Genomic DNA, 20,108 nt, shown 5'->3' with positions numbered 1-20,108 from the left:
ATGAAAAACTTATGTATGAAGGTGTCCATTTTGGTGCTATTTATGAGAACATCATTATACATAGAAGGATAATAACTGACTTAATCCTGTGAGGAATAAGGCAGCATGTAGTCAAATAAGCAATTAATGGTTAAACCACTTGTGAATGATACTACTTCTTGATAGATTATTGATCAGCTGTTGAAATATTAAAAACAAATACTAAATAGTAAAATTAAAAACTCTACCTGACAAAATGAAAAGAGAAAGCTTGAAATAGATTCTCAATAGACTCTCAACAATTGTTACAATGTTTTAATACCCACACATTCGAATATAACTTTAGATAATACTTTAAAATGAAGCTTGGCAAACTTTTTCTGTAAAGGACCAGATAGGAAATATTTTAGGCTTTACAGGCCAGATGGTCTCTGTCACAACTACTCAGTACTTCCCCTGTAGTGTGAAAGCAGCCATAGACAGACAGTATGTGAATGAATGAGCATGGCTGCGTTCTAATAAAACTTTATTTACAAAAACAGGTTGCAGGCTGGATTTGGCCCACGAGTCAGTTTGCCAACCCCTGTGTTAAAGGGAAAAGAGGGACTTACCTGGTGGTACAGTGGTTAAGACTTCGCCTTCCAGTGAAGGGGGTGCATGTTCTATCCCTGGTCGGGGAGCTAAGATCCCACATGCCTCGTGGCCAAAAAACCAAAAACATAAAACAGAAGCAGTATTGTAACCAATTCAATAAAGACAAAAAAAATGGTTCACATTGAAAAAAATCTTTAAAAAAAAATAAAGGGAAAAGAACTGTTGTGAATATATGAGAATATTTTTCTTTCTAAATTTCCTTTTATAACCTTACTATATGACCATCTTTTAAAAGTTTGAGAAAAAGATGGACATATAATATAAAAATGGGCAAAAGTCCTGACTTGATGATTCACAGAAGGAATACCAGAGTACCATAAACACAGGAAAAAATGAAGTATTCACCACTTTTGAAATATGAAATGGAACTTTTAAGAACCCCAAAATACTTAGTGCTCACAGAAGTGTAGTGAGCTAGCCATGCTATTACAGTACCAGTTGGAAAGTCAAATGGCAACGCTTCTCTAGTCAGAAAGGCGTTAATATGCCAAGAGTCTGCCACTGTTCAAAGCCAAAACTTCAGAAAATATAAGTAATGAGGGGTAATTCATCCAACCAACTATGAAAACAAAATGTAAAGTTTGAGTAATGAAATTAATGTGGAACATAGGAGAGAGACAGAACAATGGAAAAGGAGAAAAGTTTCAGAAATAAACACCAAAGTATGTGGGAATTTATTATATCTTATAGGTGGCATTTCTGATCAGAGAGAAAAAATATTAGGACAACTGGACAGCCATTTGGAAAGAAAAACTGGATCCCTACCTCACACCTTCCCCCCAGTTAATTCTATGTGAAAGATTTAAAGAAAAAAAAAAACTATAAATGTACTTTTAAAAATTGGGCAGTTTTTTTAAAAGAGCAAACTCAGAGAGAGGAAGGCCTTTTAAAGTATGCTGCAGAAACCATAAACAATATGACTGTGGGATAATATTTTTCTTAAAAAATTTTTCACACTTACTGTATCAGAAAATTATAAAGAATTTGATAACACACTGTTGGGGAGAGTGTGGGAAAACATGTCCTCTTATGCTCTGCTGTATTGAAATGTAGTGATATCTAGCTAAATATAAACGCACATACCCTCTGACTCAGCAATAATTTCACTCTTAAATATTTACTTTATAAATATAATTGCACATTTAAATGAAATATATAAAAGGTCATTACGTGTTTCAATATTGCTTGTAACAGCAAGAGATTGGAAACAAAAGCTTAAATGTCTATCAACAAGGGAGTTAAAAATAATATTGTATACGTTACATATATTCATACAAGTGAAAACTGTGAAAATTATGTCATTATGAAGAATGACAATGCTCTTTTCTTGCTGATATGGAAATATTGCAAGACATCTGGTTAAGTGAAAAAGGCATTGTGGAAAATTGTGTTCATATCATGCTAAAATTTTATGGGAGAGAAAAAGAAAACGAATACTTATAAAAGTGTAGACGGTTTCTGGAAGGATATATGAAAAAGTTGTAAAAGAGGATGTATCTGGGGGAGAAGAGATGGGTGGCTAGGTGGAGGAAAGGGAAATAAACTTAGTTTTCATTGTATACCCTTTTTTAAGTTCTTTAAATTTATAATAAAGCATTACTTATTAAAAATTTAGATTTTCTAATAATATTTAAAGACTCGGGGAAATATTTTTCTCAACAGCATCCCCTATTTTTCCACTTGGATGGCTAAGAACCATCTAAAACGCAACACGTCCAAATCTGCACTCCAGATTCCGCCCAGGATCTGCTCCATCCGCCATTCGCGCCTCACATCAGTTAATGGCAACTCTATTCTTGTAGTCGTTCAGGCTGAGAATCACGGAACTATCAACGGCTTCGCTCACATCCTACATCCAAACTCTGGCCACACTCGGTTTCTTGTTATTCCTAGAAAATGCCAAGCACCATCCAGTCTTTGGGCTGTTGTACTGGCTGTGCTGTCCCCCCTGGAGGGCTCCTCCTTGCAACCTGCATGCTTCATGCCCTCTCTTCGCTCAAGTCTGCGTCCATAAATCACCTCCCTGAACTGAGAAGGAACCAGCCCTCTACCCAGCACTCCTAACCCACTTTACTTAAAAAAATTACAGGGTGTCCATGACCTTTTAGCATAATGTACAGCTTCCTTTTATATTCGTTGTCTATCTCTTACTAACTGACTAAGCTTCATGAGCGCTTTAATTTTTGCCTATTTTGTTCATTGATGTTTCCTTTGTGAGTAAGCCCACAAAACTATTCAGTAAGCCCACAAAACTATTCGCTGAATGAACGAATTCATTAATGTAAAGTTTACAGAGCACAATATAAAACTGCACCTACAGTATAATGAGTTTTGTAGAAAAATATATTTAAAATATTTAAAGATTTTTTAAAAAAGATGTTACATTATGGGCCTTTGCATATTTTGCAATATTTTTTCCTCCTGTTGCTCATGAAAGAGTATTCTGTCATTGATTGCTTGGCTTCTTCTCCTCCAATTTCTGGGGGAAGGAATGTATCTGCTTAGCTCAAATTCTTCCAGGTAGAATTGGGGAAATGGGCAGAAAGAAAAGATGAACTGCAAGAAGTGAAACAAGTTTAATTAATTTAATATTGGGAATGGAAGCAGAGTCTCTGAGAGGAAAAAGAGCAACTTGAAAAAGGTGAGGAAGGGAAAAAGGGAAGAGAAACCCCTTGATGTTGGGCTTTATGAGAGATTTTTGCTGGTAGGTGAGAGTGAGGGCTAAGGAGTTTTGGGGAAGCTGCAGGGTGTGGGAGGTGACAAGAGGTTGGAAATGGGAAAGAAAATTTTAAGAAGTGTTTCTATTGATTATAAATGAGATTCCCTTTGATTTTCTTTAAGAATCTCCGATGAAGATCTCAATGGCTTTTGATTACTAGCTGGCACTGGACCACATAAATTCTTGGCTTTTTTAGGGAGAAAGAAATATATGGCAATATCGTAAAAAGGAACGAAATTGTGTCATTTGCAGAGATGTGGATGGACCTAGAGACTATCATACAGAGTGAAGTAAGTCAAAAAGAGAAAAACAAATATCGCATGTTAATGAATATGTGTGGAATCTAGAAAAATGGTACAGATGAACTACTTGCAAAGCAGAAATAGAGACACAGACGTAGAGAACAAACCTATGCATACCAAGGGGGAAGGGAGTGGGGTGGGATGAACTGAGAGATTGGGATTGACAAATACACACTACTATGTTTAATAGCTACTGTATAGCACAGGGAACTACTCGGTGCCCTGTGGTGACCTAAATGGGAAGGAAATTCAAAAAAGAGTGGATATGTGTGTATGTATAGCTGATTTACTTTTGCTGTACAGCAGAAACTGACACAGCAGTGTAAAGCAACTATACTCCAATTAAAAAAATATATATATATATGGCAACATTACAAATGGTTTGTTCAGGGTGGTGGCTTTCTGTATTATTTTAATTTTCTTCTTTATATTTGCCTGTACTTTTCACATTTTTCCTCCATTATAAATGTATTCCTTTTATAGTACAGAAGGACATGATTTAACATTTTTCTTTACCCTTCATCCTTCAAAGAGTCTCTGTAGCAGTCAGTAGCTGCCTGAGGCGTCTATCCTTTGCCTGCCTATTTTAGGCAGGCTCGTGGACCAGGAAAGTGAGCCTGCCGTGCCGCAGCCCGGGTCTTCTCCTGACCATGGCTCGGGCCCTCTTCCCTCTGACTCTCACGTGACTCGCACCCTGGCTGGCTCGGTTCCGTGCTTGCCGCAGCTCCCCAGTACCCTCCACAGCCGGCTGCTTTGGGTGGGGGTCCCTTGTCTTAGCTCTGGCCCTTTGGACCGGAAACTGAAGCCGATCTACCTTCATGTCTCCCGAAAATGGGGGTTTGGTTAATAGCTGTACCCATCTGACTCCTGTACATGAAATCTTTGGTTTTTCAATTTTAAATTTTATAACATTTCATCATGATACTCAGCAGGGGCTACTCTTCCACGTCATAAGAGTGGTGGCTTTGGGCTGCCACCTAGGGTCACCAGTTGTTCTGGTTTGCCCAGGACTGAGAGGGTTCTTGGGACAATGGCCTTTCCAGTGCTGAAACTGTGAAAGTCCCGGGCAAATCGGGATGAGTTGGTCACTGCTGTCATCACAGGTACCAGTAGGCTTTATCGCCACTGTCTTAGTCGACTTCTGAGGTTAGCCGTGAGGACGCCCTCCCCACTCTGATACAAGTATGTTCTCTCCACAAGAGAGAAGACCATGCCCACTTCTCTCCCCAGTCATGGCAGGAATCAGATTAAAATGCAGGAACTTTCCTCCACATCTGTTGCTCTAAAGGGACTGACAAAAGTGTCAGAGCAGGAGAAGGGGCTCCACACCTGTCCACGCCACCAGTGGAGAAACACAGCCCAAAGGAAACATGGCTGAGGGGCTCCAAAGGGTCTTCTACTCAGATACTGTTCCTGGTACAAACAATACTGCCCTTTCCTGGGGTTCTGCAGACAAGAGCTGTACCTCTACAAACAGGTCAGCTCAATGCTCCCAGTTCCTGGAAATTTGCATATCATGAATCTCCTTTGAGAGATGAGAAGGGCTTTTAGACAAAATTATTTTAAAAACACATGGCTCTCACAGGACCCAAAAGCACAAACTCACAGCTTCTAACTAGGTTAGCTAAACAAGGACACTCCTTGGAGGGAACTGCTAGCACAGACTCTATTTTAGGCATTTCAGAGGAACACTGGTGATCATGACTTATACTGGATAGAGTGGCTATTTAGGGACATTTATTTTTGCTGAACTATTTGCTGAGTATTTTTATAATGCACTTCAAATCTGAAAAGATAAAAACAATTTCCGTAGGAGCCTTTAGAAGAGGGTGGGAAGGAAGACGGTGATCATAACACTGCAGCATTTATGTTGTGACATTACTTTCTGATACATTCAATACCATCTCTTTAGAGTGAAGCTAAAGAACCAGAGCAGAGATGACAGCATAAACTTGGCATGAAACAAATGTTGTGAGCTTGTTGCCTCTGTTGGTTTTTCCACAGCTTTCATCTTCCCAAAGGGATAGGATAATAACTAAAGTTCCAAGGAGGCAATGACTCCTTCTGTTGGTAGGAAATGGGCGGTTGGGAATTGTAGATGCATTCAGGTTTTGGGATTTGGTTTTCAGGCAACTTGCCAGGGATGGGTTCCAGCCACCCAGACCATTGTCATTGTGCCTCCTCCAGAAGCACTTTCACCTCTGCTTCTCAGAAAGAGTTCGGGAGTCTTGGAGGAATGGTATATCTGAGAGCCGTAGTCCTGCTTCCACATTAACATCATCTGAAGATCTTTTAAAACCATTCATGCTTGTGTTCTCCTCCATTCAAGTAAACAACTTCTGAGGGTGGGACCCAGGTATGGCTACTTTTTTTTTTTTTTAATACTCCAGGTAAATTCTAATGGACAGCCTGCGTGAGAACCACTGCTGAAATTCAATGCTGTTCAAACTTTAATGAAATAATCACAAGCTAGTAGGTGGATAGATAGATTGAATGATAAATAGTTGGATAGATGGGAGATGCGAGAGGGAGAGAGAGAAACAAATATATAACCCATATGAATAATAGAGATTATCTGTGGATAGGGAAATTATGAACAATTTTATTGACTTTATGTCTATTTTCTAATCAACTGTGAATCACCAACACCAACAGAAAAATGATTAAAAGATATAATGAGTAATTTTACAGAAAGATAGGCAATAAGCATTAAAAAAAATCAACCTGACTAGTAATAAATAAATACAAATTAAAACAATGACCTGATACATTTTAAAATGATCCTACTGGCACATTTCTTTAATAATGACATCCAGAAGGGCACCCAGGATCTCTGTGTGTTCGTTCTTACAACTGCATGTGAATCTACAATTACCTCAAAATTAAAATTTTAATTAAAAAAAATGATACAAAAAAGAACAGATGCATACTAGAAAGACTGATTCAAAATCTTGGAAAGAGAAAATATAGCTGTGGGGAGAAGCCCGATAGATGTGACAACCTCCACTGGACAGAGTTAAGGGAATAAGTGAATTTGAACCATCAGGGACCAGGAAGATTACCTAGTCCAGGACGTGAAGACTCAGGCGTCTGCGTGAGTAGGAAGTCTCAGAGTGAGTGAAGTGGGCTGACCAGGGACTACGGTGAACGGAGAGGACACATCCTTTCTAAAGAGGCGTCCACTACTCACCTCCAAGACGTTTCTGCCAAGTGAGGAAGCAAACCCAGTGTCAGATTTTCCATTTTTTTTTAGAAAAAGTAAAATCTGAAGTTTAATAAGAAATCTTCCCATTTTTAAATGTTGGCAACTAATTGAAAAATTCCAAAATGCTATGCAGGTCAAATAAAATTAACTGTGACTCATATTCAAACTTAAAAAACAAAAATGAGCTCCAGTGTGGTTGATGATGCATTTAAAAATGAGCAAGGGGGGCTTCCCTGGTGGCGCAGTGGTTGAGAATCTGCCTGCCAGTGCAGGGGACATGGGTTCGAGCCCTGGTCTGGGAAGATCCCACGTGCCGCGGAGCAACTAGGCCCGTGAGCCACAACTACTGAGCCTGCGCGTCTGGAGCCTGTGCTCCCCAACAAGAAAGGCCGCGAGAGTGAGAGGCCCGTGCACCGCGATGAAGAGTGGCCCCCACTTGCCATAACTAGAGAAAGCCCTCGCACAGAAACGAAGACCCAACACAGCCAAAAATAAATAAATAAATTAATTAATTAAAAAAAAAAATGAGCAAGGGGTAATGAAGATTGGTACAATCTTTCTGGAGGACACATTTGCAATCTGTATCAAAAATATTAAAATTTTGCATACCTTTTTGTCTAAAATCTCAAATATTTTGCTCTAAGGGAATAATTCTGAAATCTGAAAAAGATTAACTAAAAGATCTTCAGTGCAACGTTATTTACAATAAAGAGAAACTACGTGAAACCTTCACATCTTTAGCAGAATTGAGTAAAGAAATTATGGTTCATGCATACATCAAAATATAGCCATTAACAAATGAAGTAGAAGAACAGCATGAAATTATGTGGAAATAAGTTCTCAGAGTGAAAAAATATATAATTAAAATAGATAGCTTTATAGCTGATGCTTTGAGGAAGAAAAGGATGCCGTATAAATAGAGTATACTCTGTTTAATTCTAGCTTTGTAAAATTATACTTATATTACATATTATAAATATTGTATTATAGCCTCTTTTTATTGCTCATCTGCATTTTCCAAGTTTTCAATAACAAACACTGCTATGATCACATTATCCATTTCCTATTTATTTTCTTGCTAACAGAATTCTATTTTCATTGGGGTGGCATTAGACCATACCAAAGAAAGGCATCATTTCTTGGTCTAAGCCAACCGTAGCAATCTTGCTTTCTGTTTCCCCAACATCTCTTGCATATGACTGATTTCTAACAGAGACTCAAGGAGAAGTCGGCTGTGAGATGTACTGGGGAAGGTGTGCTCGTCGGATAAAAGGGACGGATGTGTCTGGCTCTACTCTTGGCAGTTTTCCTGTCTGGAATGTGGATGTTACGGCTGGAGCCATAGTCAGCGGCCTTCTAGCACACTTAAGGGAAAGGCCACCAGCATCACTGCTGGTCCTGAAAGTTTTGAGCCTCTGAACCATCAGTAGCAACTGCTCACCTTCAGACATTTTGTTATGTAAGAAAACAAGTCCCTCTGTTTAGATGGCGCTTTCTGTTACTTGCAGCAAAAAGCATTTCTAACTGATTTAAATGTGCCATATAAACGCTTGAAAGAAACTATTTTTTTAAAAAATTAAGAGGCGGAAAAAAAGGACTGGAAGAATAAGTCTGTATCTTATCTGTATTTTCTAGACTATACGTGTAACGCATCTGTAATAACAACCTAGTAAAAGTTATTTAAAATTTTATAATAGTCTGGCACACATCCAATCCCGGCAATGCTGGTCTCCCAAGACCTGGCAGTCCTGGTATTGATTTGCTGTGTGATCTTGGGAAAGCACCTCATCATTCTAGAACTCAGCCTCCCAAACTGTGTAGTGACAAGGAATCAAATGATTCTTAAGGCTCCTTGCTAACAGCTCCAGCGAAAGAGCTCAGTGCTCATCTCTGAGTCTGTCATTCTCTTCCCTGTGGACAATGACTGATTGAACAGATACTCTATGCAGGGAAACTGCTCAAGAATGGGAAATAAACACTATACTTCCTTGGCTTAAAAACAGGGGGCAGGGGCTTCCCTAGTGGCGCAGTGGTTAAGAATCCGCCTGCCAATGCAGGGGACACGGGTTCGAGCCCTGGTCCGAGAAGATCCCACATGCCGTGGAGCAACTAAGCCCACGCGCCACAACTACTGAGCCTGTGCTCTAGAGCCCGTGAGCCACAACCAATGAGCCTGCGCGCCTAGAGCCCGTGCTCCGCAACAAGAGAAGCCACCGCAATGAGAAGCTTGAGCACCGCAACGAAGAGTAGCCCCTGCTCGCTGCAACTAGAGAAAGCCCGCGCTCACCAACGCAGCCAAATATAAATAAATTTAAAAAAACAAAAACAAAAAGAGAGGGCATACTCATGGATACAGAGACCAGATTGGTGGTTATCAGAAGTGGGGAGGGCATGGAGGGGGTGGGTGAAATGGGAGAAGGGGGTTAAAAACTACAAACTCCCAGCTATATAAAATAAATGTCATGGAGATGTAATGTACAGCATGGGGACTATAGTTAATAACACTGTATTGTACACTTGAAAGTTGCTGAGACAGTCAATCTCAAAAGTTTTCACCACATACACAGAAAATCTTGTAACTATGTATGGTGACGATGTTAACCAGACATTTATTTCACAAGTATCGAATCATTATGTTATACTTGAAACTAACATAATGCTATATGTCAATTATATCAATAAAAAACAAACAACAACAGCAAACCCAGAGTGCACAGGGAACTAAGGCACCAAAGATCACTTTATAATTTTCTTTGTGGTGTCAGAATACCATCTAATGTGATTCTCTTCTGTTAAGCGTGGAGGGAACTCTCCCCAAATCTCCCAACCAAAGCCCAAATTCTGTAACACATTCTTCCTAACACCTTCTTACTGAGATGCTCCTTGCTTTTCCATGGTGTGCTTTTGCCCTTGCTGCAACAGGTAATAAATCCAACTTGTTCAACTACAGGTGTGCTCCTGGAGGTCTTTGATTAGAGGGCACTGACAATATTAAGCATTCAAAAACATTTATTGCTACTATTAGCAATTGTTATTTTATAAATTTATTTATTTGGCTGCATTGGGTCTTCATTGCTGCACGTGGGCTTTCTCTAGTTGTGGTGAGCGGGGCTTCTCTTGTTGCGGAGCCTGGGCTCTAGGCTTGCAGGCTCAGTAGTTGTGGCGCACAGGCTTAGTTGCTCCGTGGCATGTGGAATCTTCCCGGACCGGGGCTCGAACCCGTGTCCCCTGCATTGGCAGGCGGATTCTTAACCACTGCACCACCGGGGAAGTCCCAGCAATTATTATTTTAAAAAATAATTATTACAGTAAGTCCCCTACATACGAACCTTCAAGTTGTGAACTTTAAAAGATGTGAACATGCGTTCTCATGTCCAATCACGTAAGTTAATTCACGAGTCTGGAGTACATTGTCATGTGCGTGCATCCTCTACAAGTGGTTGTGCTTTTGCATACTTTACTGTATAGTGCTGTATAGAGTACAGTGGATGTCCAGAAGCAAAAATAAAAGCAGCGGTATATAGCTGATTGTGTTAGTTGGGTACCTAGGCTAACGTTGTTGTACTTATGAACAAACTGGACTTACAAACGCGCTCTCGGAATGGAGCTCGTTTGTATGTAGGGGACTTGCTGTATTGTTATTAATCATGTGAGTCTCGCATATACGGTGCATCTCTGGGAATGTGGCTGAGATACCACCAGAAGGCAGACTTGGAATAGGTTGCAAAAGGCCTTTGTCTCATATTGTCTTGTATGAAATGGATGGCAGAGCCCTGATACACACCACACACACACACACACACACACACACACACACACACACACAGAGATGCTGACAAATTTCAACCTTTAGAAGGTTCCTCCACAAAGGGAGAAAACTTGTCTTTCCTGTTCACAACTGACTCTCCGGCATGCAAAGGAAAGCAGGACACATCATATAGCCTCAACTCAATAAATTTTTCCTGAATGAATGAATTCAAGCATCCTGGGAGACTTTAACAGTTTAATTTAAACGTTAACAGATCAGGTAGACAAACATAGCTAAGACATATATAGTGCTTACTCCCTACCAGGCACTGCACTAAACATTGAACATGTATTAACTCAGCTGCCTCTGGTCCCCATCCTATGAAGTAGATACTATTATGAACTCAGTTTTACGGAGGTGAAAACTGAGGCACAGAGCGGTTTAGTGGTTCACCAGGGATCCCATGGCAGGCAGGTGGCTGAGTGAGGCTTTAAATCCAGGTAGTCTGACTTCAGAGCCTGCGCTCTTAACCAACATGCTTTACTGCCTTGCAGTACAAAATAAAGATATAGAGAGTAATAATGTGCAGTTAACTTTACAGGTGGATTTGTGTTGTTTGTATCCAAAAACCGAGAAAGTACATTTTTTTCTTCCTTGAGTATGAGGGAAAAATGCTCTTTGAGTATTTTTAATTGGTCATTTCATAGGTCACAGAGTGGAAATTACGTAGATCATATAATTTGACCACAGCAAAATAACATTAGCTATAAACACCAAAAATAACGGGGAAAGCAGGAATGAAATATCAGGAACGAAAAAGGGGACATAAGAACAGATTCAGAGGAGATGAAAAATTATAAAGGAGTTCTATTTGTAACTTTATGCCAATAAATTTGAAAATGTAAATGAGACGGACTTCTTTTCTAAGCAAATATAAATGACCCAAAATTGACTCAAGAAGAATCAGAAAATGAATACTCCCTTACTTACCAATAGCTTTGGAAAGAATAATTAAAGATCTAGCCTTCTAAAATCCATCAAGTCCAGATTGTTTTGTAGATGCATTCTTTAAATCATCAATGAGCAGACAGATATCTTGATAATTTAAAAATACCAGTGTGTAGGAAAAAACCAGGATGCTTTCAAAATCATCCTAGAAAGTTAGCATAACCTTGTCTCAAATTTGAATGAGAACCTCACCATCCCCTAAGAAGGAAAAAAATAATTTTATTTATTAATATAGATGCCCCCTAAAAGCCCTAAGATAAATAAATAATTCCAATCCATCAGTGTATTTTAATAAAAGAACATACATTGACCACATAAAGTTTGTTGGGGGAATATATATGTGGTATAATTAAGGGTGGCATCTTGAATCAGTAAGAGGAGGATGGACTATTCAGATTTGGTGTTGGGACAGCTGGCTTCTCGCCTTCATCAAATCCTTGTCCTACCTTATGCATAAATCTAATTTCCAGATGAATTGACAATCTAACAACAATATCATCATCAACAACAACAATAACAAAAAAGTTCTAAGTTACTAGAACATTTAAGCAATTATTCTTGCGATTCTGGGTCTCCTTAAGCAAGGTAGGAAATCTAGAAGCCATGAAAGATAAGACTTACAGATTTGAGTACACAAAACCTTGTAACTACTTTACAGAGAAAGACCCCCCCAATATTATTCAGTACTTAACAAACAATGGGTGCCACATGAAAACATTTCCATAGGTAACACTACGGAAACATTAAGTGACAAAGGCAAATTACAGAACAATATTTATATCTTTAAGATGGATAAAATCGATAACCCTCTGGCAAGTTTGGTAAAAAAAAAAACATTGGCATGGGGAGGGGGAAGATACAAATCAACAATATTAAGAATGAAAAGGGGGTATTATTTCAGAGAAAAGCAAACACTATAAGGTAATACTAGTTGTAACTTTGTGCCTGTGAACTTGAAATTGTAAGTGAGATGGACAATTTTCTAGGAGAATGTAAATGACTAAAATTGACTCAAGAAGTAGGACCTTTTTTGTAAAGGAAAAATAGAACTTTGTGTGTGTGTATAGATAGACAGATATAGATACAGATATAGATAGATAATATATATCAGTGGGTTTGTGGTTTGAAAATGCAGGTTACCTCGGGGGAATGGGACTAATAGTGGAAGGAGGTGACCAGCTAGGCGGAGGGGGGGCAGCTGCTTTCTAAATATAATGCCGCGTGCTTTGAATCCTATACAAGCCACGAATTACTTCTGTTAGAAAGGAAGCAAATATTGTTGGTGAATGGCTCCCTGGGAAGTCCTAGGAACAAGCAGGAGGTGGGCTAAAGGATGGAGTTGGAATGGAATCCAATGGTTTGTCTGTGATAATCAGATTCCTCGCAGGTCTTACAGTCTCACTCGCCCCCTCTTCTCTCCCTCTCCTTCCCACACTGTGGACAGACATCCTGAGATCCGAGGGCGTTTTATGAAGGAAGGCAGAGCCGCGGAAAGAGCAAAGGAGACAGGAGTTCAAATCCCTACCCTGGTCTGGGATCTGCAGTGTCAGACTTTGGGAGCGTCCCCTCACTTCGCCTGATCATCCAAGGGTCGCCGTGTCCCATCTGCACCCACCCTCTGGGGCTCCTAGAGGCTCAGGTTAAGTTGTTAAGCGAGTCTAATCCCTCAAGAGCTGGAGATGAGGGGGCGGGGTGGCCGGCGCCTCTGCCCGCAGCTGCAGGTAGGCACATCCCCACCCCCGCTGCCCCCTCCTTCCTCCTTCCTCCCCAGCACACACACCCACACAAACCGCTCGCGTCGCGGCTGGAGAGATGCTCTCCGGCGCCAGCGGGCAGCAGAGCCTCGGCAGCCAGTAGAGCCGAAGAAAGAGCTGGAGGGCCGGGGTTGCGCAGGAGATTGCAAAGCACAACGGGGGACAATTCTTATCTTTCTTTCATGCTTCTTTCTTTCTCTTTAAAAAAAACTCCCTTGTTCCCACTGCAACTTGGAGGAACAAGGAGTGGTTTGAAGGAACTGACGCAGAAGTTTTATTTATAAACCTTAAAGAAGTTCTGGGCAAGTCACTCAACAGGACCCGCGAGGCCCCAGGTAACCCCAGCTCCCGGAGCTGGTTCAGCCTGGCAAGCCAACCCACAGCCTCAGGCAGGGGTGCGGGGCGCCCTCTGACTTTGCATTTGGAGTAATGACACGACCCGTGACCTGGACCCAGGTGGCCTCGCTTGGTGAGCGTCCCCACCAGGTAAGCGCACTCCCGGGGTCTCCACTGGTCACCTGGGCGGGACCTTCAGCTCCTAAGAAGTAAGTCTGCACAGTTTAGCCACAGGCATGAGTGGGAGGTTGGTAGGAGAGCGTCTGCTTTTATCACAGGAAATTGTGGGAGATAGGAGTGAAAGATGGTTTAAAAAAAATTTTTTTTTTAAATTTTTGCATTGACGCGCGGGGATGAGATGCATAGGGGGATGAATTTTTGTAGGAAATGGTTGTGGATCGGGGCTGGAGACAGGCGCCTGAATTTCTGCAGGGACTGAAGGGGGAGCAAAGTCCACATTATTGCAGAAACCTATGATGAACGGGAGGTGAGAGGTTATGAGCCTGAAAATGTGCAAGAAATGGTAAAGAGTATGAACCTAAGCATTTTAGAGAAATGATGGGAGACACACTTACCGTCCTGGTTTCACCTGACCCCCGTGCTCTGCCTTCTCCACGAAGATGCTCACAGACACTGGCGACAGTGGACGCCCTCACGCACTGCCCGCGCGCCCGGAGCCCGCGGCGTTCAGCACCTCGGACAGAGCCCAAAAGGGCTGCGCGCGGCGCCCGGTGAGCACAGGGCATCCTGTCTCCTTCGCCCCAGGCCACCGCGGCTCGCCTCTGAGGGTGACTACCTATCGCCGCCCCTAGAGCTGGGAGAAAGGATTTTCGAATCGCAAGAGCAAACGTGGAACTCAATTTCTGATCCGCTTCTAACTGCTTCCCGTGACTGCAGAAAGAAGAGGCGGAGTATAAAGATAGCCCCCAAGCTTCCGCAAATACTACAGTTGAACGGGGTGGCCTCCTGGATTTGGAAAGGTGTACACAAACTTCTTCAAATTTTAACATTTATTGTGCGTTTTCCATGTGCCAAGGCCCTGTGCTAGGAGCTCTACATGAGTTATTTTATTGTTATAGCACACCACAAATGTGTCTGTGATTATCCCCATTTTACAGATGAGAAAACTGAGGCAAGAGAGGCTGAGTAACTTGGCCCAGTTTATACAACCACCCAATGGTAGAGCTGTGTTCTTAAACTCCACTCCCGGCTGCAGTAGTCAGGAGATGTGTCTGAGCAGAATTCTCACTGTGAAAGAGCTCTGAACTTGGGCTCAGAGGAACAGAGTTTGCATAAAAGCTGTACCACTTACAAACGTGTGCTCTTGGGCAAAATTACTTAACATGTCTGAACTTCAGACTTTGTATCTGTAAAATTAGGATAATAAAGCTTCCCTTGCAGAAGTGTGAGGGGAGGGTGGTCAAAGAGATCATGAACGTGGAAAGACTCAGCAAACTTTGAATTGTGGTTGGGTGGTGGAGGCAAGGAAGGAGGCAGCAGGTGATTGGAAGAGAAAGAGGACTGGTAATGACATTAGTGGCACTCTACAGGGTGCTGGGAGGGCTTAGAGGTAGGATTCTAGATGAGCTTAATTCAACATAATAACCCCTTGGCTTTTTAGAGGACTTTGTAGATGATAGTGTTCACATATAGCCTGCCCTTTGATCCTTATAACAAACTTGTAAGGCAGAATTGGAGTTCTATTCATTTGGCAAGACGATGCTTGCCCTCAGTTACTCAGCTACCTAGTAGCAGAGCTGAGGTTAGAATCCAGGTCTCCTGCTTCTCTATCCTGTAATCCTTCCACCATGACTGGTGCATCCTCCAGAACTTGGATTATGGAGCAATTACAGCACTAAAATATATTTAGATAAGCACTGTAAATATCAGGTTGGACCATGTGAAACTGATGATGGTTTGACCATTTTTTACCTACAGAAACAGTAACGTCATATGGATCAATCTAATAAATGTTCATTGATTATATTCTATTTTGTTCCACAAAGAATTTAAAACAATTTATAAAGATCCACAAGATGCCAGGTTTATATATATTAGAAGCAGTCAAGAAAATACAGGAGAAACAAGATGAAGGCTGTAGCCAGAAATAAGATGAAAATAAAATATGCATATTATAAAGTCCTAGAAACTTGCTTTGGGTCACAAAGTACAATAAAGTGTATATCCAGTCCCTTACACAGGGACATGAGAAACTTTGCAGACATTTGTAGGAGTCTGTTGCTCCTCTTTTGCATAATTTTTCTACTAGCTCTAATATGAGTAGTCTTGAAACCAATGCAATGCCTCAACCCTCTGAAAGATTTACTGCTGTGCCAAACAAGGGACGTTTAACTGGAAATCTGATGCCAATGAGACTCAAGAAAGTGGAGATAAAGCAAATGGTATTTTATCTGCACTGAAGTAATGAAGTGTTAGCTATTTATAATGGTTCACACAAGCACATCATACTTTAAAGTTTATCAAAAGGGCTTCTGCATCCATCAGCTCGTTGGAGCCTCCTAACAAACCTGTAGAGGTAAGAAACTAGGAAGTGATGGGAAGAACAAAAACACAACATCATGACTTGTAAGTTCATGTATTTTACTTTTTATGCCTCATGTCATAAACCCACGTACCTACAGAGGCTAGGTAAGTAACTTGAATGTGTGAACTGGGCCAGTTTGTAAGACTGCAGAGAATGGCAGGGTCTTTGTCAAACTGGACAATGCATAATCCATCTTAAAACATTCAAATTAAAAAAAAAGTTAAAGCACTGTTCTAGTGGAGCAATACATAACTGTGCATCACATTTAGTCCCTCAGCCCAGTATTATGCAGCCTTGTTCTACACTAATCAGGCTAAAGGTCTGGGAAGACATGGGAGTGAAAGAGCCTAGATTCAGTGAGATTAAAGACTCAATCTCTGTCTTTAAACTTCCCACTTATAAACTGGGAAAGATTGAACAAGATGGCTCCTCTCAGCTTCAAAGGCGTAAGACTTACATAATTTTGTGGATAATGAAATAATTCAAAGGTTTCTGGACAAAAAAGGCAAATAATTCCACCCATTCATCCCCTCCATCAAAACAATTTTTTTTTTTTTTGGTGTTAGTGATGTTTTGGTTTTCAGCATTTCTTTTCCAGTCCCTGTGCCTTCAGAAATTATGTCAGTCACCATTATAGTGGAGATGAATTAAACAGAAAACAGCCCTGAAAAGTGAAAAGGATGGCGGGGCTGGGGGGTGGGGTTGGGAAGGGAGCATGAGAGAGAGGAACCAGCCAAACTTTGCTCACTTCTCAGTTTACTCCTCTTCTGAAACACTTGAAGAAACCCCTCACCACTTAGGGGTTGCTAATTTTTAAAGATAAAAACGTGGTGCCTAGAGCAGCCAAAGGGGATGGGATTTCAAAATTCTGGGCATGTACCAGCTCTTTTCAGTCAGGACTGCTTCCTTTTCTTCCAACAAGCTTAGAAATCCTGAAAGGCATCTGCTGTTTCCAGCAATAGGTGTTTTTAACATTCATTCTCTGTGATGCACAGTAGAAGATAAATTCCCAAGCTAAAGTAAATTCAGAGACTTCCCTGGTGGCACAGTGGTTAAGAATCTGCCTGCCAATGCAGGGGACACGGGTTCGAGCCCTGGTCTGGGAAGATCCCACATGCCGCGGAGCAACTAAGCCTGTGTGCCACAACTACTGAGCCCGCGTGCCACAACTACTGAAGCCTGCGCGCCTAGAGCCCGTGCTCCGCCACAAGAGAAGCCACCACAATGAGAAGCCTGCGCACTGCAACGAAGAGTAGCCCCTGCTCGCCGCAACTAGAGAAAGCCTGTGCGCAACAACGAAGACCCAATGCAACCAAAAAAAAAAAAGTAAATTTGGTCTTGGTTGACTCCCACATTCAATGGGTCACTATTCAATTCTAGCTTTCGAACATCTCTCCAGCTTGATTCTTCCATAACTTCCTCATTTTGGTGCTGCTGAACCTCGTCATCTCTCAGAGGCTCCTCCAGCCTCCCGTCTCACCCTTCCAATCCTGAATTCTATAGATTTCTTTAGAATTCTATAGAATTCTACAGATTTCTTCAACACCTAATGTGGAGTAGACACATTGAGTGTTTGATGGTGAATATATGAATGAATGAGCCAGCAAGTAATGCCAGTGTTCTTAGTGAAGGTTTACCTTTTTATAAATAATAAAAATTAACTCAAGCTATGCTAAACAGAAACATGGCTTCTAGAGTGTTCACAGACCCCAGAGGGAGCTGAACTGCTGAAGAGAGAGGGGATTCTCTCCACCTGTCATATCAGCTTCTCAGTGTGTTTACTTCATTCTTCTCACTGTGCACTTCAGCCTTTCTGCTTCTCTGTGCATGTGGCTACCCGACCACTGCAGCCTTATCTCCGGAGTCCCTAACACTTCAGTTTCTACAAAGAGCCCAAGATAACTGGTGTTTCTCAGTCTCAATGTCAAATTCTACCCAAGGTCAAGTCAGTCAAGCACATGGGGCAGGTCAGAGAGTACAAAGTCACCTACCAAAAGCTGAACACTGTGCGGGGAGATAGATGACAGAGAGACGGGTCAGTGTGGGCTGGCAGGACATCTCAGAAGAGTCACCCACCCACTGATCTCTGAATGACCCAGGGCAAGCCAATCCTTCACTCTTGGCTTCAGTTTCTTCGTTTGTTAAATGGGGGGGAGAGGAAATTTGATAGGGCCATTTGATGCTTCAAAGAAGGCAGTTGGTATCAGCCTGGGGCAAAAACATACGTATTAACACTTCATTGGGTTATAAAACCTTGGGAAGTCTAATGAGAACCTGCTGCATAGCACAGGGGACTCTACTCAATGCTCTGCAGTGACCTAAATGGGAAGGAAATCCAAAAACGAGGGGATATATGTATACATATAGCTGATTCACTTTGCTGCACGGCAGAAACTAACACAACATTGTAAAGCAACTATACTCCAATTAAAAAAAAACCCATCTACTGTATAGCACAGGGAACTCTACTCAATACTCTGTAATGACCTATATGGGAAAAGAATCTAAAAAAATAGTGGGTATATGTATATGCATAACTGATTCATTTTGCTGTACACCTGAAACTAACACAACATTGTAAATCAACTATACGCCAATAAAAATTAAAAAATAAAATAAAAAACAAACAAACAAACAAAACCCTTGGGAAGTAGGAATAAGGGGAAATGGAATACGAGGCCAGGCAAGAGGAAGAGCAAATACAAGGGCTACATTATTGAGCGACTCACGGCTTGAAGACAAGTGCACTGATTGCTCAGTCTTGCGGAAGTTGTATAATCCATTGCATCCCACCCAAATCTTTTAAACTCACCAAAACCAGGCTATTAGGAGACGAAAGGGAAAAGCATTTTCCTGACATCTACTTCCCATCTCCCATTGGTCAATATTTTGCTCTACAGAGGGCTAATCCCCCCACACTTCTGAGCTGAGTAATTCTGTCTCTCCAGGCAGCTGTTGGAGAAACAGTTTCTCCAATTGTCAGTTTCTCCTGATCAGTTGAAACCAGGTGTGGGGCTCGGCCATCTGTAGCAGTGACAGCAGCAGCAGTGTCCTGACTCTAAGACCAAGGTATAGAACTTGCTAAATCCACTCAGGCAAGAGAGCAAGGTGAGCAGCCAACTCACAGAGAGGGTAAGCAGACAGGGCTATGTGAATCTGGGATGATACAAAAAGCGAGTCTGGCGTAATTTGCAAGGCTCTTGTCAACTAGCTATGTGAACTTCAATCTTCTATTTTTATTTTAGTATAGTTGCTATATAGTATAGTATTTTAGTATAGTTGCTTTACAATGTTGTATTAGTTTCTGCTATACAGCAAAGTGAATCAGTTATAAGTATACATATATCCCCTCTTTTTTGGATTTCCTTCCCATTTAGGTCACCACAAGGCACTGAGTAGAGTCCCCTGTGCTATCCAGTAGGTTCTCATTAGTTAATCTGTTTTATACACAGTAGTGTATATATGTCAATCCCAATCTCCCAACTCATCCCACCCCTCCTTTCCTCCGCACCCAGTATCCATATGTCCATTCTCTACATCTGTGTGAACTGCAATCTTTTCAACCCAATTTTCTTGACATGAAAAGTGTAAGGCAAATGCAGCACACCAACAGTTAATGTTAAGGCAGCACATTTGATCTGGGCTACAAGAATGAGGGAAGGGTCTGATTCTGTCCTCACACGGAGCTCCTGCATTTTCGTCATTTAAGGAATTTCAGTGGGGAGGCCCACAGTGAAAAAATGGTTAGAGACAACCCGAAAACTAGCTCACTGTGGACAGAGAATGTTATCTCTATAGATGGGCTAGACATTCCAGACCTCAGAGAACAACTCGGATGCTATGCCTCCATCCTGCTCT

The sequence above is a fragment of the Eschrichtius robustus genome, chromosome 1, assembly GCF_028021215.1.
Source record: "Eschrichtius robustus isolate mEscRob2 chromosome 1, mEscRob2.pri, whole genome shotgun sequence".
Taxonomy (NCBI): Eukaryota; Metazoa; Chordata; class Mammalia; order Artiodactyla; family Eschrichtiidae; genus Eschrichtius; species Eschrichtius robustus.
This window is presented reverse-complemented; position numbering follows the sequence as displayed.